Here is a 16,623-nt window from a genome sequence, read left to right as displayed (position 1 = left end):
AGCAAACCCTGCAGCCTTAGTCTATGCCCCACAGTGCCCACTAGGCAGAAATCTTCACTTTGATCTGGTTTGATTGTTTCAGGTCTTTCACATCCTCACACACAAATGTGTTTCACCACTTCCTCGACCTCTGTTGTTTTGCATTACCGTATTGCAAGTGAGGTTTCTTCTACCAGCAGTAATTGTTTGAGTAACTGGGAGGTCACCAGCTCTGCTTAGTTAAGTTGTATCATTGTTACGACTTTGCTATGGTGTTTATTACTGATGATGTTGAGTGCTGCTCTGGCTTTCTTTTGTCTTGGTAAAGCAGAGTGCAACCTTTCCTGGCCTTCCCACTTGTGCTGATTTAGTACTGACATACAGATGTGCTCTAAAAGCGGTTGGGAGTATCACATTCTCCTACATAAAAGAAAAAATAATACAAAAAAAAAAAAATCTGCAAGGGTCTCTGCAAGGACTGCTACCATCCATAAGTAAAGATCCTAGGAACAGATCCCTTTGCCTCCAAGTAGATGAGATTTACTTCTCTGAAAGAGTGGTCAGGCAGTGGAATGGGCTGCCCAGGGAGGTGGTGGATTCACCAACCCTGGAGGTGTTCAAGGAACGTTTGGACATTGTGTTGAAGGACGTGGTTTAGTGGGAACTATTGGTGATGGGTGGATGATTGGACTGGATGATCTAGTAGGTCTTTTCCAACCTTGGTGTTTCTGTGATTCTGTGATTTTCTTGAGTCAGAAGGGAATGAGACTACAGGAATTAGGTGGGATCTGAGCCAGCTGCCAGTGTAACTGCTGAGAGCATGTCTCTGAATTTATTGACTCAGAGGAGTTTGAGTCAATAAATGATAACAACTGCTTATTTCCCACAGAGCAAAGATTGGGCTCCAGCCCATCGGATACTGCTTTTGTCAGAGCAGGAAGGAGGAGCAGGGACTTTGGGATCCCATCGAGTTGAGTCGAAACCCATCCGAGGTTGTTGGCACCCGAACAACAACACAAGCCCCTTCTGAGGCCCCTTAATACCCGGCAAAGGTCCTGGGGGCTGACTTGAGCTGCACTGTGACCATGTCCCCAAGGAGCTAGGTCCCAGAAGTCTAGTGTGTCCTTATGAGCACAAACTCCCTAAACCTACCAGAACAAAGAGGGAGCAAGAGGGGTATCACTGTACTGTTTTGTGCATCTCTATATATCACACTGTGTTGTTTAATGTACAGAAAAGGCCTGGAGAATCCATTTGGCAAAGGGGGTGAGGGTGCACTTTGGGTTCCTGCGAGAGCAAGAAGCTGCTTCCAAACTGAGGTCTTGCTTGTGAGACAGCAGGAGGATGCCTTAAAACTTTGTGACTTTGCACCGTGCTCACCTGCTGATGGGACTTAATTGTTTTATCTCAGAAGCTGTGTTTAGCTTTGGATTGTGATGGAAAGGAAAAAGCTGTCCTTGTAGCCGTGCACATACAGCACTGGGATGCACACCTCCAGCCCGGTTCCCAGCACAGCCCATTGAATCACGCTGTGGGTATGGGTTTCACTGCCTGGCTTTGCTTCACTGGTGGCCCGGGGGGGAAACGGTTGCCGGCTGTTGAACCAAGGGAGTCTGAGGGAAAAAGGCAGATCCGAGTGCCTGCCATCAGCCTTCCAGCACAGGTGGGCCACACACACACACCAACACCGATGAAAACGTCAGGCTGGCTCTGCTGACTGCCTCCAGCTGAGGAGCAACTCAGGAGTTTGCCTGGGACAGTGAGAGTTTCTCTGGGAAAGAGCGAAGTAGCGGCCCAGGCGCTTCCCTGGGGCTGGTCCCCGTGTTCTGGACGTGCGGCTGCCCTGCGTGCGAGCACTTTGCCGACGCTCCCTTGCCGCCTGCGCCCGGCCGCCGGCCTCGCACACTCTCCCCGCTCCCTGGCGCCCGGAGGGGGCGGGGCTGGAGCCGCGCATGCGCAATGCTGCCGCCTCGGCGCTGCGGCAGTCGTTCGGGGCAGTTCTTCCGAGCGCGGCAGGAGGTGAGGAGCGGCCCGGGCGCGCGGGGGCAGTGCGCGCGTGCGGGTGCGCGTGCGCGCGCCGGGCGCGTGGCGGGGACCGTTGGAAGCGACCGTTCGGAATTGGGGGGGATTCGGGCGGGGGGAGCCGCTCCTCTCGGGCGCGCAGCCGGGGAGGGGGCTCCGTGTGGAGGGGGAGCGCCGAGAGCGGGGCTCCGGCGGCGCTCCTGAGGCACTTCCCCTTCAGCCGTTGAAGGGAGGCACTCGGCGGCCCCGCCGCCGCCTTCCCGTCCCGAGCCGCTCTGAGTCACCTCGGCCCGCGAGTGCGGGACCCCCTGCGGCGTGCTGAGCCCCGCGCTGCCCCTCCGACCGCGGCCGTAGCGGCGGCGGAGCCCGAGCGGCGCGCGGCTGCTTGACTCGAGCCGTGCTCGTGCCTCTGTTCTGTGCCAGAGATAATGCCGTACAACGTACGGTGGAAGCGGTTCCCTCCGTTTTCTGGGTGCCGTAGCAGGCAGCGCGGTTTCGTGCCGTGCAGGGTGTTTTAGGCGTTCCTGGGCTGTGGGATGGTGAAACGCTCACGTTCGTTCCGGTGCTGGCTTTCACGGGCTGGCTGTGATGCCCGGGAGCGTCTCGGCAACGGCCTTGAGAACATTGCCCCCAAGGCATGATGACTTTGGGAAAGTTTTTATTTTTTTGTTAGTTCTGGAGGGTCTAAACCGCAAAGATTGCAATGCGCTTTCTGTGTATAAAGATGTAGTCTTACCTGTCTGCCTCGGTTGAGAATAACACCTTATCGCTGGCTCAAACACGCCGTGTTGGCAATCGAACCAGATGATCTCAGGGGTCTGTTCTGACCCTAACGATTCTAGATTCCATTGATCCATCCAGCTGTTTGCTTTCAGAACTGGGCAGTATGAGGTGACTAGTGAACAAATGGGGGATAGGAAGACTTGCAAGCCTTCTCAGGTGCTGCGTGGCTTTGCTGAAAACCAGAAGCAAAACTCAAAGCTACGTGTTGATCTTCAGGTTGTATGCTGCAGTTGTCGTGATGGCACAGAGGGCAAAGCGTTGTGTTTTAACTGCAAGCTGGGCAGCCTGGCTGTGGGGTCTGTCACTGCCCGTCAGCCTGCATCAACCTAAACATACTTTAAAGCAAGGCTGCTATTTAAAATAATCTATTGCCATTAGTCCTGACTCCAAAAGACCATTCAGGAACTTGCTGGTTTGATTAACAGCAGTTGGAGTTTGTTCAAGCATGGATGTTGTTTCATTATATAGTACAATACAACCTTTACTCTGTATAGCGTCATTCAAGCAAACTGTATTGCAAAATGCACCGCTGAATTACCTTTAAAATGCTCCATTGAGTGAAGTACAATTGCAGAGACAAACGGGGAGAAAAACTGTAAGAATGAGACAACTGTTTTCAGCTGAGGTTTGAAATTTGGAGCCTGTTAGTACATTTGCTTTGGTTGCATTAGTGTTCTATACGCTGTTTCTAGGATATACGCTAGCAAAAAAATCAGATGCAAGCTGAAATTTTTTTCAGGCAAGTTTCAGTTTATAGGCAACTCGTAATAGTAACAAAAAGAGGAGCCCTTTAGTTGTTACCATTTGCAAATTTGAAAGTTGATAAATCCTTCCTAAAACAACTAGGAATATTTGTCCTACGCTTTTTTACAGGGTATGTTTGTTTTTGAAACAAACCAGAATCCTCAGTTTGATGTTTGCTGGTAAACACTGCAGTATTGTACTCTTTTAGGAACGTTGTATTTCCCTTAAAGATTACACTCATGTTATTTGTGCATCTAAAGTAAAAAGGAAACAAACTCTTTAAATATGATGTTCAAGTGATGCTTATAGAAAAAGAAGATAGGCGAGCAAATAAACCTCCTACCTGTGATTTGTGGTTCAGCTTAATAAAATAGTGCTTCAGTTAAAAAATGAAATGTGGCTTGTTAGTTTGCAGTGAGCTGTTATCAGGAGATGGCCTGGGGCTGGCAGTAGGGTAGGCTGCTGGTTCCCTGGGGCAAAGTGAGCTGACCCACAGCCTTTCAGTCCCACATGGGTTGTGGATTCTGGATTCTGACTCACAAGGAGGCGCAGGAAGAAGGGCTGGCTGCAGCTCTGCCCAGAAAATGGTGAGAGAGAGACAAAAGTGGGTGTGCTCAGCAAACCTCTTCTTCTGTATAAATTGAAAATGAGGGGATGCTGTGGGATCGGGGTAGCTCGGTACAGTGCAACCTGCCATTGCTTGAACACTGCTGGAAGTCCTGCGGAAGTCTGTAACGATCCACAGAATTGGTTCTGTGTAGGAGCTACTTCGCCTGAGGAAGGTGGATTAATGGTCTCCAGCCAGGCTGCAGTGGAAAGTTGTCATAGGAACTGGCTTGCTGTTTGGCAGGGCCGTGCCTTGTCTTCAGTCCATTAAAAGCTCACCTCTGTAACTGATCATCTTGGGATAAGAAGGGCCTGTGTGCCACTCTGCACAGAGCCATGGAGGAGACAGGCACGTGGGCTCTACCCCGAAGGAAGCTGAGGGCAGCCCAAGTGGTGCACCTTGGGACGAGTTCACAGAGCCTGCTCTGCGCCGTGTCCTTGCCTCGGGGTGGCTTGCCAACGTGGGTGTCCTGATAGAAAACAGCTGTGGTTTTTTTAGCAGTACGAATAATGGGACGGAAAACTGAACAGAATGTGCCGGGAGTGGAAGTCTTGTCTGGCTCTTTGAGATGAGATGTTACTAAGTCAGCGCGTGGGAACTCTTCACTTATTGTCTGTACTCCATCTATTTTTTAAGTTTTATTTCTTATGTCAGCAGCACAAGCATTTGGAATGGCTGCAGTCTAAGTCTCTAAGGCTGTTCTGTGTTTAAGCACATCTTCACATATTTGCAAAGTGTGCATTCATATAAATGTTTCTTACATCTCTTCTAAAACATCTGTTTCATACTTCTAAAGAAATTACTGTTATGTGTCATGTTGTGATGCTCGTAGCAATGATCTGTATTTTGCTTTTTAATCACTATGACTCGTTTACTGGAATGGTTCCTAAAACCTTGGACTGTGTACTCTGCATAGAGAGTGCGTATAACATGACTCTGCTTAACACAACCACAGAGACAATCCAGTGTGCACAATAAATAGAACTTAATGTACAGTAAATAGACCTTAAGCAACATCTGGAAAATATTGCGTAGGTATTTCAGGTAGCCACTGTAAGCAATTGCTAATCGAAACCTGGCTACATGTGGGTAGTTACTAAGTCTTATGAATGACTTTGCACGGCTAAAAAGGTGCCTGGGAGACCTGGGCATGCAAAGCCGTGATGGGGGAAGTACTTACTTTTGTATGATGGCTCAGGATCAAGAAGGGAGCCTGAGTAATTCAGCCTAAAAACCCCCATCTGTCAAATCTGACAACTGCCCAAATGTCTAGCAGTGTGTGCTCCTTACGGTAAGGCCAGGAGCCGATCTGCTCTTACTTCCTGAACGCTTGGGTCCCCACGTGTGTGCGCACTGATGGCTGCATGCCAGCCCTCACACTCCTGCTGCTTTTTCAAGTCTGGTGCAGAATGGCAGAGGCTAAACTTGTTGCTTGCAGTTATCATTCTCAGGGCGTGAATACCTGCTGCGGGCTTTACCAGCACGGCCAGCCCTTTTTTGGTAGTTTCACTGGGGAGAGGGTTCTGAGTCAGGGAAGTTGGAAACCCCACTGAGCTTGTTTGTATGCTGCTTTCTGTTAACGTGTGAGTAAAGAAGGCAGGTGGGTTCTTATCCTGTGCCTCTTACCAGTGGAAACCTCTTTAAATTCTGCGAAGGTGTGAGGTGCATTAAATGTGGAGAGCAGGAATTGCTGTAATGAAATACCTGTAATGGTGATGCTGGGACGTGAATGGTCTGTTCATTTCTCTTTTGAAAATAAAGGATGCACTGCTTCTGTAGAGCAATAGGGAGAAAGGGAGGCCCAGTCAGTTGTCAATCTCTAGAGATTGGAAGGTGGCCTCAAAGTGAAGTAAGTTGGACAGATGTATGGGGACATTGTACCCTGATGTGATGTACTTAAACTGTAATTAAGTTTCAGTGTCTAAAACTACCACTCCCTCTCATCTTACCACTTGCAATTTGTTTAAAAATAAAGGTTCCTTCAACAAAGGTGGAGGTCATTATGCAGTTCTAAACTTAGCTTAATTTAGTTACAGACTATTCACAACTCCCAGCTGTGGTTCAGATATTTTCAAACAAAGGCCTACTATTTTGCACATATGCTTACTACTAGATTATCATTTAACTTACTTGGCACATTTGGTTCAGCGGAAGGGGGAAGAGAGGCTTCCTGTGTGCGTTTCTATGAGAGGCTCTGAAGTAGAGTGGTTTTCCACTGTTTACTTAAGAACAGCCCTTTGGATTAACTGGCTTTGACCCAGGCCTTGTACTTCTCTGTGTTAACATTGGCATAATACATAAAACACTTGAGACACATTATTGCTGGATTTTTCAGGGAGCAAATTCTCACTGAACCCTCTGTGAAGGTGCATTTCCAAAAAATCTTTTTTCAGCCAGGATGGTCCAGCTTTGGCAGTTGTGCAAGGCAGCTCTGGACTGTGGGACCCACTGACTGGGTTGCCCCTTCCTTGGGTGAAGTATTGCCTTTTCCCTGGGCAGCAGCGACTGTCTGCACTGCTGCAGTAGCAACAGCTGCATCCCTGCGTTGTGCATCCGGTTCAGGAGGAAGTGGGTTGCTGATGAAGTAGGGTTTGCAGCTTAAATTGTTGTTCTTCATCTCCTTTGCAGAACAGTAGTAATGGGTGGAATCAACTCACATGTTACTGCTTGGACCGAGCTCTTCTTGGCCTTTGCATCAAATGTAGCACATCTGGCCATGGCATATAACAAGATGAGATTTCTATTCAGCTTCTAAAATAACCTAGAACAGAAGGTAAATTCCAAAGAGAGAAGACTGATGGCTCAGTATAAAGCATGCCAAAAATCCCAAGACCGGCTGAATTCAGCTGGTGTTTGGGTTGGTTCAGCTGGCGATGAGTTGCATATAGACATGGACAGCAATGATTAGGAACGTGGGGTCAGAGGAGAGCATGTGAATGTTCTGCCCTCAGAAACCCGAAGAAGTGCTGAGTGAGCTGTTTGCCACTGCTCTGTACACATAACACAGCCATCGCCAGTAGTAGCTTTAAAGGGTAAGTGCAGGTAATTTTGAAAGTCGCTAAGTAGAACCAGTTGCAGTTAAAAGCAAATAATCTTTCAGGATGTTGGTGTTCTTAGTTTTCTCTGAGATAGGTTTTCATCCTTTTTCTTTTCTTTTTTCTTCTAAGGAAGAGCTGCGTATGTTTGATGTTTGCAGCGCTCACTTGGATGTTACAAAGCCATTCAGTCTCAAGACTGTGCAAAGATGTGTCTTTTGAAGTCACAGTAGATGACTGTGGGGATGAGTCCTGAGTGTTCTGGTTTCTGACATGTTACAGTGTTCACTGGGAGTCTTTAAGTACAGATACCTGTAGTATTTGCATAGTTGTTTCTTTTTCATTGCTTGTTCATTTCAACTCATTTCATGTTATTCTATGTATGTGCTGCTAGGTTGGGATGAGTTCTCTCCCTGAAGAAAACCAATTAGTTGAACGTAAATTTTAGGTGCCCCGAGCACCTGTTAGCTTGAAGCTGACCCTGGAAACTACCCTTCCAGTTCAATTCCTATAGCTTTGCCCTCATTGTAATCCAAGTGGCTGAGTGGTGTTGGAAAGAGGAATTGAAGATAGAAGCAAGCCAGGCTGGTAAATCATCTGTTCATTCTGCTGTCTGGAAACTGAGGCAGGAATCAAATTTCAGTTTCCACTTCACATTGCAAGCATCTGTCAGTTGGTGCTCTAGTGGTGCTTAAGGGCACCAGGAAAGTACCTGTTCTGTGTCTTTGAGTGTTTAGGGCTGGGTACTGCATTTCTGCATTTCCTTTGTTTAAAAATAAATAAATAAATAAATAAAAAGAGACTGTTGCTGAAAGCCAAATACATGTTAACGGGGTATCTCTGAAGGGAAAAGTGCTCAAGAGGCATTTCTTTTCCTATAATCCAGTGCAGGGCTGCCAGCAAGTAGAACTGTTAAGGAGAAAATGATAAAAATGAAGGTTTGCTAATTAAATCTGTGGATGATACAGGTAAGTAGATGCAGAATCCTTCTGCTCAGTTCTTCAAAATGCCTTCCCTGCCCCGAAGTGTCAGTGCTAAGCAATGACTGGTGTACCAGTAGATCTTCTACTGAATCCTTTTTAGTCAAGAAATTTAGCTTACCTGGACTGTTATCTGCTTGGTGACTGCAGTCATACTGGGTAGAATGTGCGTTATGCATGTTCCAGTGTTTCTTCCTATCTTCTGATTGTAGCACTGAAGTGGAGCTGTTTCACAGAGCATGAGTATGTTCAGAAAAATGTCCAGTGCTGGAATCATTAGCAGATGTGTGTGATACTTCTGAGCGATTTGTGTACAAGCTGGGGAGAGTGTTGCTTGCTGTGATCTGAGGAGAAATTACAGTATGCAGTGTTCAGTAAGCTGGGGATTTCTGTCGGTTCTGGTTCAGAGAAATAGCAGTGTGGCCTTCCTAAGAGTTTTTTAAAAACACATTTGTGGTCTAACCTTCCCTATTTTCCTTTGCCTTGGCAATAGAATAGGCAGGTTATTAACCTCTTCTGTTATGTGTATTGTAGCTTCTCTTGCAATACTGCACTGACAGTTTGATGAACCAAGGCCAAGAAGTCTGCTAGCTGTGCTTGAGCAATCATGAGCGTAGGGATGATAAAACTCAACAAAGTTTCACTCGTCTGCTGCTCATTTTTCTTCACAGCCTTGTAGCAGGTAGATATTAACAAAGTAATAAAAAGCACTTGCAGTTCTTCATAAATGTGTGCGTTCTGGTGTTGAGAACAAATAATTGGTGAGGGTGGGACATGCAGAGAGCTGTCTTCCCAAAGCCCGGTGTTGTGGGTCTTCTAGTCTCCACTAACAAGTTACTTCATGCTCCCCAAAGAGAGAAGTCACGGCCCAAAGGAGGGTTCAGTGTTGGTAACTCTCATCTCTGATTTTGGACCTGCTGTTAGTGCTGCTTTAGTTCTTTTTTTTATGTTCTCTCACCCTTCAGGCTGGAATGTTTCTTCCAGGTCACAGCTGCGGGAGTGGATTTGTTGCTTCATCCGTGTCCTCTCTGAGCGCGGTCTGTGTTGGGACAAGTACAGGGAGAACATTGTGTGTACCCTCCTCAGCTCCTGCCAGGGAACAATCTCCTGCGTCAGCAGGATTGATTTGGTGTATTAAAAACTAGTGAACTGAAGGGTCCATGGAAGTCTGGTTTTGTTTTCCCCAAATGAATGTAGTGTTCTGTGTTGTGCTTGGGCAGGGTTACAAAAAGTTTGTGAAGAAAAGAAAGAAGTTGATGCTGTTAGAGAACAGTATAATGTAGGCCTTTGGTATCAGTTGATAAAGCTGAGACAGTTAGGTTATCATAGGAAAGCCAGAGACTGAGCAAAAGCTCAGTCATCAGAAGTGTTGGGTTACTTTGCTGATGAATTGAGTTACATAGGTTGCGTAAGAAGTGCTGTATGAATTAGCAGACTTTTGGAAGAGCACAGGAATACTGCAGAGAAGGTGTTCATAAAATTGAGTTACCAGAGTTTCCTGAACTGATGCCTCAGTACTACATATCTGTCAAGATTAAATGAGATTTGGGGGCCGATAACTTGTAGGTGGGGACAGTATTGTGCCCTAAGGATAGGTTTGTAATTTCATTTGCAATCACATGGACTATAATTACTACATTTCCCTCTGATTAAAAAAACAGGTCAAAAAAGGAACAAATTGCGTTCTCTGTATGCAGAGGGGAACTGTGCACTGCTAGAAGAACTGTGAAACGCCTTCAGACTTCACGCTGCTTGCCTCGTGGCTGCTCTGCCTGTTATTGATAGGTAAGATCTCAAAAGGAGAGACCAAACTTATGTGTAAGTGGGGTTGCAGGGAATGGTACTGGAAAACAGAACTGGTAGCAGTGGGAAAAAGTGAGTTCTAACTGATTTTGACAGGGCAACTCTAGAGATTACCAAGTCATCTTAGCTGTTGATCTCAGCATTTATTTTCAGTAACTTTATGAAAGAAAGTTGGAGCTCGCCAGCTTCTTTGCTGAGCAGCACGTCCCTGGGCTAGGGCTGCATGCGGTGCCCGTGGGACCGGTGTGGAGCAGCCAGCTGGCTCACTGCACCTGGGCTGGGCAGGGACAGCTTCCAGCCCGCAGAGATGGGAACAGTCTCCAGCCTGCAGAGATGGTTCAGCTGCTGATTTTGCTGTTGCATCTGCTTTTGCAGCCTGTAAACATGTACAGTGGAAGAGAGTTCAAGTGTCTTTTAGAAAATCATCCTTGTTTTCCCTTCCACTTTGAAAGATTAGAAAAAAAATCAGAATAAGCTTTCAGGATCCTTGCTTTTTCTATAGCATTTTAATGAAGCCGGGACCACGCTCTTCAAAGACAAGAGGTGTCTTGTTTTACTTATGCCAGTAAGCGTTGTCAGTAAGGGAAGCCAGTAAAAATGTTGTCCTCCCTCACCTTCCGCGTTTAGAAGATAGAGAGGGCTTTTGGTGTTTGCGTTATCCAAGCTGACCCAGTTGCATGCTTTCAGAATGACTGTGTGCCTGATCTGAGCTTTGCAACTCAAATACTTTGTTTTTACCACCACGCTGCTGAAAGGGCTCATTAAGGCTGTACTTGCTTCCTGAGACACAGCAGAATCGAATGAAAAGCATCATTGTCTTGAAATACCGTGATCTGCCGCCAAAGGAGTTGCTGTTGTATAATCCCTGTTAGCAGGTTGGAGTGGCAGTTGTTCCTTGGTCTGAAATCAGTACGTGGAGTGATGGCTCCCAGTTTTCCCACTGGGGATGGCACGTCTCGTCTTGCTCACGCTCTTTGCGAGTCACAAACTCATATGGTTGAGCCATCAATGATCCGGTAGCAGCTTCTTTCACAAGTTTGAACACCAAGGGTGTTGCATAGAGGTAGTGCTTGTTAATAAACAGATCGTTAATAAATAAAAAGATAGCTGTGCATACAGTGTTTCAGATTGTTCAGAAGCAAAGCGGTAGAGGTAGAATAGAAAAGTTTATTTTGGCTTTCCTTTTTGATTTGTGGAATTCAGCATGTTCATTTCTGTGCTGACATTTCTGCCTTCTGTGCTATTTGTGTTAACCTGCAGCTCAGTTAGCACTCTGTTATGCTTCATCTTTGTAGTAATAAAATTAGGATCTGCAGATATCTGACACTGAATCCCCATTATAGTGGGCATCTGCATCAAAGCTTACTTCTCCGTTTTAAGCTAAAACATACACATGGGAATTCCTAAATATTTCCTTTAGGGTAGACTTCATCACAGCAGAGAGATCAAATTCACCTCTGGATTTCAACCTTTTAAGATCTTGTGCAACTAGAGCAATTGCTTACAAGAAAAACAGCACGAGCAAAGTATTTGAACTATCTTCTGGGTTTCTTACTGGAATGTAACAGCTGGAAACAAGCAGCAGTTAGAACATGATGTTATTATCCAGGTCTGTGCTTGCTGTTGGCAGGTGGTCAATTGGACAACAGCTTGGGAACCTCTGCAGCTGCAGTTGCTGCAGGCTGCTGGGCTCTTTTCCTGCAGAAGGCCTCTTAAGGAAGTGAGTGGCCCAAGAAGAACCTTTGTTTGTCCATTCACCTTCTCTCCAGGTGAAACCTTGAAGGTTTCCCCTCAAGATTGGTGGTGTCTCAGCCTCTTATCCCACTCCAGTCTTTCTCTCATAGCTTTATTCCTTCCTCAGTGTAATCACAGAATAATATATTGCTCTTAAATGGGGACAAGTGGCTGAAGACAGCAGCGGTGTTTGTCGCAGTGACAGATAGGCACATAGATTCCTACTTGGTGGCCTTGTGGATCAGATTTGATCTGCAGTCCCAGCATTTCTTAGAGAGTTCCTGTTAGTTTTTTGTTCTTCATGGCATGGCTCTTGCTCTTCTGGATCAACTCTTGCGTTCCTTAAGTGTACTCTGCCTTCTTTTTTTCTAGTGGTGGGACAATACTGGCCACGCTGGGCTTAGAGAGAGGGAGAGCTGGCACTACCTCTGGCAAATTGCTGGTATAACAAGCAGCATGTTGAAAGTAACTTGACTGAAATGGCAGCTCTGCAGGAGATGCTGAGAAGCATGAGCTGTGTGGAAGCTGGAGAATGTTCTCATTAGCTTACTGGAGAATTTGTGGTATCCATTTTAAGGTAGTAAACTCAATTACAGATGATTCACGTGAATAGATGGTCTCTTGATAGTTAGAGAAGGTCAGATTTGAGGTTTGCTCCTCACAGAGCACTGTGGATTTCAAAGTATTTTTCCGAACTCCTTTCTAATCAACCCTGAAATTGGTGATAATTAAGTCCTATTTAAAATAATAAGAATATTTTAAAGGACTCTTGCTCTCTGAAGTCCCTGAATGAGCAGAACTGCTTGGTTAGAAATGGATGGTAATCCTAAAAAACTTCCCAATTTATCTGTTCTACATTTTTTACTGCTTCTAATACATTTTAGCTTACTGGATTATAACTGAGGCTCTAAGCATGGCACAGGCACCCTGTGGAGATGATTGTCACTAGAAATAGTCTGATAAAAATACTCCTGTAAAATAAGACACAGGTTTGTTAGATATATTGTATTTCATTGTTACATAGCCTTTACTTTAACATGTAGATTCATGATAAAATTCAGCCTGGAATTAAATGAAATCCTTTAACAAGCCACGCAAGCAGCATTCTGCCTTCTTATACATTTCCCATTGAGAAATAACCCATGAAATACTGTCATCTATCAGTCAGACTGTAGTCAGGTAAATGTACAACTGGAAATGCTTTTCCAGTTTCTCTAAAAGCTCTCTTGGAAATGCAGCATCACTGAAGTCAGTTCTGCGTTAGAGCACAGGGGAAACATATCCTGCCGAGGGAAAACTTGGAGCTGGTATCTGAAAGGGAAAGCTAGGGATGGGAAGATCAGTGCAATCCATGGAGCAAGGCTGCATTATGAATCTAATGGGATACAATAGGTTTTTTAATAAACCGCAAGTGAGTGCATCTGTATTTATTATTAATAAGTTCTTAACAGCAGATCTCTACCTCTTTAGTACCCTGTCATGCCCTTACAGTTACCATTCTGAAAGCCTATCTCAAGTGCAGTTAAACTTGAGTAAACTTTGAGGTTTGTTTCAGAAGTAATTTAGAATTCAAATAGGAAGAACCTATCTTGTCCTTTCCTGCCATCATGACCCGAAGTTACAATGTCAAAGATGCACATATGCATTACATTCTTCAAATGAATAACTTAACTACAGACACAAACAGAAAAATAAAAAGTGTATTTTCTGGTTCATATTGCTTACAAACATCACTGCTTAGAGACTGTGGGCTTTTCAGTGTTGCCAGATATTTCAAGTCTAACGCATGCTAATCTTCTAAAAGCGACTCCATTTGGAAACACCTTTTGAAAGTGGTTTGCCTTTGGCTGTAAGCTGAAATGCTGACAGTAGCACACAGGGTGGGCTCAATTGTCCTCAAGCTGTCGGGACAGGAAGGAGCTGTGCGAACTCACAGCCAGAGCTGGTGTATAGGGCTGCTGGTCAGAGGAGTGGAGCATCATTCAGCATCCATGTCATCCGTGCACAGGCCTGCAGCTTTGGGACCTTTGCTGTGTGTGGGTAAGAGAATTCCCAGTCCTCAAGAATCTGAACTAAATACGTAATGTTATTGATGGCCTGACCTAGACTGACTGTACTTCTGTCTTCTAATTCTACATGAATCAAAGAATTGCCCTTTTCACTACATTTCATAGGTTAGGTGTCAGGTGAAGCTAACACAGCCTAAAATGTATTTGGCTAATTCTTTTAGAATTCCTTGGGAGACTGTATCAGTCTGCTGTAAAATATCTCTCTGTTGTGTACTGTTTAAAATAGCTCTTTGGTTGCAAAGCTAATGAGTCTTAGTTATTATTAAGAGCTTAATGCACTGTCATCCTTTTTTAATACGCTACTAGAGGTATTTCCTGAAGAATTCTACCCCTTTTACATTATTCCTGTTCTCTGGTCCGTAGTAAATCCGCTCCCTTAGTAAATTTTTCTTTTCTGTATTATACTTTAAAAACTTTTCATTGTCCTTAGCTCTCCCAAAGTGAGACCTCCACCAAACTGCAGATTAGTTTCCCACAAGATTATTTTTTCTTTTATTTTGTTTTGTACTGGTAGGAGGTAAATGAGCTGTTTGTCCTGTTCTCCAGTTTGGTTTGTTGATACTTCTGGGTGCTGTGATCATTCTGACTTCTGTACATCTGGGACCAGCTAGTTCTGAGTTATCAGGAGCATTACAATACGTACTGGGGAGTCCTCCCTTATCTCCACCCATTTCTCTGTATTGTTCTTCCTAAGCGGAGTGTGAGTAGAGATTTCAGAATTGAACTCACATGAATAGTTCCCCTGAGTTTCAGAAATGCCACCCACTGGATTTTTTTCTCCTTAGTTGGCACTTCTGTTTGTAGAAATTCTTTGTTACTTTGCTTCCTGGCAGCCCTGAGGTGTGTCAGAAGTTTGCTACAACACAGGATGATAGAATGGTTGGGTTGGAAGGAACCTCGAATATCATCTAGTTCCAACCCCCTGTCACAAGTAGGGTTGCCAGCCACTGCATCAGGCACCAGATCAGGGCCCAGGGCCCCATCTAGCCTGGCCTTGAACACCTCCAGGGCTTCAGTGTGTTTGTGACACCCTGAGCTGGAGCTTGTGGAAAGTCTGAGGGCTGTTCTCTATGCCCTGCTATCCGTAGCTGATATGGGGACAGCACCTTTGGCTGTCCCTAAATGTGTTTATAGTGGAAGAGAGTTTGCAGACAGCTCTGGGATGGCAGGCACGAGGCTCTGCCCTCATGGTGAAGCAGGAGGTGCCACTTAGGGGGATTATGGAATCCGGGCCACTTCCTGCAGGCTCTCCATCCCGAGTTGTCAGATGCTCGAGGACCAGGGGATATGGTGCTAGCCTGAGTGGGCTTCATCTCCTCTGATGCTAGTTGTCCAAGGAGCATAGCCTAAGCTTGACGTAGATGTGAGTTAATTCTGTGCACAGTGGAGGGAGAAGGATGCTCCTGGCAAACAAGCTGCTCATTCTGAACCACAGCAGGCAAGTGCCTTTCCCTTCTCATTCTCAATTTGTGAGGCTGTGCTATGACCTGAGCCTGGAATTTGAACTGTGCTTTGACCGAACCAACCTCAATCCTTCTTCCTTTCCTTTTCCCCTTTCTCAGGACCATTAACTCCCCCCTTGCTGAGATCCCCAGGTCACCTGGGATGGAGCAGCCTTGCAGCCACGGGTCAGGAACCTCTTGTAGGCTCGGCAAGGCACCAGGAGCTCTGTGTATGCCTCCGGCCAGAGCTTTTATGTACCAAACCTTAGCTGTGATCACTGATGTCCCTGTTCACTTTGCCCACGTGCATGTATGCGTGTGGGTCGTGCTGACAAGATACCAAGGATTCCTAAAGCAGCATGTGTGAGAAAAGGACAGATGTAGCGCGTGGCAAATCGGTGCCTTGGGATTGGTTTGCTGTGAGTTTGTTTTCTGCTCCATAAGCTCTTGGACAGGATCCTGGAAAGAGTTGACTCGTCACTTCTATTTTATTTATCCCTACATTTTGGTGTGTATGCCTCTGATTTGGCATTGCATCATCCAAGTGTTGAAAACAAACTAAGAAAAAAAATACAAGTGGTATATTTAACCCAAACACATCAGGTATTATGAGGTGCAGAAATTTCTAACCATTGGCCAAAAAAGGTGAGGAAATTAACTCGTGAAACTCCTTGAAGGGCAATGCCTCTGTGCATGTTATTTAACCTGTAGGGGTATTTGAAAGAAATACACTGTCTGTGATTCTTAAAATCAGCTGAGGCTTAACAAAAGAAGCAAATTAATTTCTTACAAAATATGTGTTAAAAATCTCATGTTTTTTTTGGACAAAAGCATGTGTAATGGATAGTAGCTCTGTGCCAAAGCACTGATGTGGGGTTTTAAAATACTTTTTCAAAATGAACCCTGCACCTTAAATGCTATCAGGTGTTTAATTAAGACTGCAACAGCAAGGAGCATGTTAGCAATAAATTACAGGGAGGTGTTCTAACATGCTTCATCTATGTAAAGATTTCTATTTTTATGTGAAGCTATTTACAGATTATTGATTTCAAAAATAGATCTGTAACTAAAGAAAGATGCATCGTATTTCAGTTATTTGGAGTTGAGGATCTTGCCTGGCTGGCTGCCTGCTCTCTTAGATGTTTATTCCTGTGGCTTACGAGTGTATGGAGTGATTCACTCCTTATTTTTCTCCCTGTATTTGGCACCACTGCAAAGAGGAATATTTGTATTCAGGGATCAGGTCCCATGCCTCTTACCCACTCAGGTAGGCTGATTTTTGGTACCTTGGAGCACTGGAACAATTTCATTCAAGTCAGTAAAACTTGCTGTGTGAGTGGAGTTTCTAGGTGGTGAAGAGGCATCACAATGTAATTTGTAAGTGATTGGTGTTTTATTTCAGAGCCGTAAGCTATCATCAGAGTG

This window comes from Tetrao urogallus (assembly GCF_951394365.1).
Source record: "Tetrao urogallus genome assembly, chromosome: 5".
Classification (NCBI taxonomy): domain Eukaryota; kingdom Metazoa; phylum Chordata; class Aves; order Galliformes; family Phasianidae; genus Tetrao; species Tetrao urogallus.
The sequence above is the reverse complement of the archived record's forward strand: the minus strand, read 5'-3'. Positions refer to the sequence as shown.